Source organism: Nicotiana tabacum, unplaced genomic scaffold (genome assembly GCF_000715075.1).
Source record: "Nicotiana tabacum cultivar K326 unplaced genomic scaffold, ASM71507v2 Un00080, whole genome shotgun sequence".
NCBI lineage: Eukaryota > Viridiplantae > Streptophyta > Magnoliopsida > Solanales > Solanaceae > Nicotiana > Nicotiana tabacum.
In genome coordinates, this window is record NW_027438318.1 from 85,503 (window position 1) to 89,295 (window position 3,793).

Genomic DNA, 3,793 nt, shown 5'->3' on the forward strand with positions numbered 1-3,793 from the left:
TAAAATTTCAAAGCATGGTATAGAGGTGGACAAAGCAAAAATTAATGTGATTTCAAGGCTCCCTCCCCTACCTCTGTCAAGGGAGTTAGAAGTTTTCTTGGGCATACGGGGTTCTACCAGAGATTTATCAAAGACTTTTTGAAGGTAGTGAATCCCTTATGCAAGTTATTGGAAAAAGATGCCAAGTTCGTGTTCGATGAGAGATATATGCAAGCCTTTGAACTTCTCAAGCACAAGGTGATCACCACTCCTATTATTATCGTACCCAATTGGAGCTTTCCTTTTGAGCTCATGTGTGATGCGAGCGATGTTGCAGTTTGGGCTGTTTTGGGTCAAAGAGTGAATAAAATGTTTCATCCAGTATACTACATGAGGAAGACCATGAATGATTCTCAAGTGAACTACACGGTGACTGAGCAGGTGCTTTTTGATATTGTGTTTGTAATGGAGAAATTTCGGTCGTATCTCATGATGCCAAGGTCATAGTTTATACCGATCATGCCATACTCCGTTACTTCATGACAAAGAAGGATTCCAAAGCTAGACTGATGCGATGGGTCTTGTTACTTCAAGTGTTTGATTTGGAGATTGTGGACCGGAAGGGTAGTGAAAATCAAATGGTGGACCACTTGTCCCACTTGGAGAAGGAGGGGAGGCCTTGTGATGGCCTAGAGATTAATGATTCATTTCTCGATGAGCAACTCCTTTCTGTGTCGATGAATGGTATGCCATGGTTTGCAGACGTTGCTAATTTCCTTGTGACTGGTATAATCTCGTATGAGCTCTCTTCTAATCAAAGGAAGAAACTCAAATGGGATAGTTTGGATTTCTATTGGGATGAGCCGTACTTGTTCAAGATCTGCACGGATAGTGTGATCCGAAGGTGTGTTCCCGAGGAGGAGCAATTGAGTATCTTAGAGGCTTGTCATTCCTCTCCCTATGGTGGTCATCATGGTGGGGCGAAGACCGCTTCAAAAGTTCTTAGTTGTGGGTTTTTCCGGCCAACTTTGTACAAAAATGCAAGTGAACTTGTGAAGAGGTGCAATGAATGTCAAAGAGCGGGTGAAATTTCGAAGAAAGATGAGATGCCTCTCAATGCCATTCTTGAAGTTGATATTTTTGATATATGGGGCATCGATTTTATGGGCCCGTTTGTTAGCTCGTGTGGGAACACATACATTCTTGTGGTGGTTGACTATGTTTCAAAGTGGGTTGAAGCCGTGGCTTTACCTAACAATGAGGCTCGGAGTGTTGTTGCGTTTCTCAAGAAGAGCATTTTTACAAGGTTTGGCACTCCTCGTGCAATCATAAGTGATATGGGGTCTCATTTTTGTAATAGATCTTTTGACACTTTGCTTGCAAAGTATGGTGTCAATCACAAAGTTTCTACTCCTTATCATCCTCAGGAGAGGGGCCAAGTTGAAGTCTCAAACAGGGAAACCATGAGCATATTGTCAAAGACGGTCAATGCAAATAGGACCGATTGGTCAAAGAAGTTGGATGATGCTTTATGGGCTTATAAGACTGCTTACAAGACTCTGATTGGTATGTCTCCATATCGGTTGGTGTTTGGGAAGGCTTTCCATCTACCGGTTGAGTTAGAGCATAATGCCATGTGGGCTTTGAGGAAGCTGAATCTTGAATGGGATGTGGTAGCAAATCTTCATGTGGAGCAGCTTAATGAACTTGATGAATTCCGATTCCATGCCTACTCCAGTTTGTCCTTGTACAAGGACAAGATGAAGTACCTTCATGATAAATATGTTCGTGGCAAGGAGTTCAAAGTGAATGATTTGGTTCTCTTGTTCAATTCTCGGTTATGTGTGTTTTCGGGAAAGCTTAAGTCGAAATGGAGTGGACCTTTTGAAGTGGTGTTTGTGACTCCATTTGGTGCACTTGACTTGAAGAACAAAAATGGGGAGGTTTTCAGAATTAATAGGCACAAGGTCAAGCATTACTTGGGCAAAATTGATGACAGCCACGTGGTGGCACTATTCCATCTAAAGTGATTTGATGGTAACCTGCATCGTGCCGTGACGTTAAATGAGGCGCTTCTTGGGAGGCAACCCATGTATCTTTCTTCTTGTTTTTATTTGATTTTCTTTTGGACTAACGGGTTGTGAGATATGTGTAGGATTGTTTTTATGCAGTGCAGGACCAAGTTGGAAAAAAACGTACACTCTCTGAAGTTTGCACTGTGGCCGCATTGCATTTTGTGCGGCCGCAAAGGCCTTTGTGCGGGGGCAACATTTCAATACAGCCCACAAAGTGGATTAGTCGAAAGGAGGGGTCTCTGAAGTTTTCCACCGCAGCCACACTGCATTTTGTGTGGTCCGCAGTGGACCACTATGACCGCGAAGCATTTCTTGTGGTCCGCAGTGGACATCTCCCTAATGCCTCTGACTTGTGAGTATCGCAGACCGCTGTGCGATTTTGTACGGTCCGCGGTGGGTAGGTGAAGCGGGCCCTAGGTCCTTTTTCTATAAATAGGAATTAAGGCCCTCATTTAAAACTTTTCGATCCTTTTCTCACAAATAGTAAAAAAATACTGTTCACCCAAGCCCTAACTGTACAAATTCAATCACTCACTCTCATTCATCTGTGTTGCATCCTGTTACTGGTATTTTTAATCTTCCCTTAGTCTTTAATTGTGTTTATTTTCTTTTAATTGAGTAGTTAATACGTCTTCTTCTTCTTCTTCCCTTTCTCTTTAAATTTTTAGCTTAGGGTTGTCACACTTCCTTTTTCCGCCCCCGCGAGGGGCATAAGGAGTTTTTTCCAGTTAAAGGACAATCGAAACGGGATTTATTTATTTATTTCAGAGTCACCACTTGGGAGATTTTAGGGTGTCCCAAGTCACCAATTTAATCACGAATCGAGGAAAAGAATGACTCCATATTACAGTCTGCGCACCAGAAATCCGGATAAGGAATTCTGTTAACCCGGGAGAAGGTGTTAGGCATTCCCGAGTTCCGTGGTTCTAGCACGGTCGCTCAACTGTCATATTCGGCTTAATTATCTGATTTTATACAAATATGAACTTATGTGCAAATTTTAACTCTTGACCGCTTTTATTATTATATTTTACGAGAATAGCAACGTCGTGAAAACATATCTCGAACCACGTTACATCAATGCACCCGTGGTTGTTGACATATCTCGACTCGGTTGAGATTTGGATTTGGGTCACATAAATGTGCACCCGAGTTAAGGAAAATAAATTATTAAAGGCGCGCCTAAAGCAACTAGCGTATCATTATTTTGGGTAGGGCCATGAAATTTGCTAAACGGCCCGTCCCGGAATCTAAGTATTTAATACATACATTTAACGAGGGCCCCGCCATTTATGTATCTATCCAGCGAGACTCATCTCATTTATTTAAAAGGATAATCTTAGCATGACTACATTTTCTATTTTTGTTCGTCTCTAAAAAAGGGAAATCCTAATTTATTAATCTAACAATGGAAGCTATTAGGATGTACGGCTAATAAAGAGTGTTTCAAGCTTGGCGAATTACAATTAAACATGAACTTACATTAGAACCAACCCATATGGCAACCAACAGAATAATGACTAACAAAATTATGATAGAACTTATTTGATGAAACGAGTATTTTTTCGCGGAATTAAAATTACTACTATAATTTTAAAATTACTTCTACATGTATAAACAACTATTAAGATAAACTAAAATAATTAACACCTTTCAGAATGTGTACAAACACCTATTATGACAAATATTTGGATAACAACAATCTAAACATGAAGAAACAAAATGTCAAATAACTACTT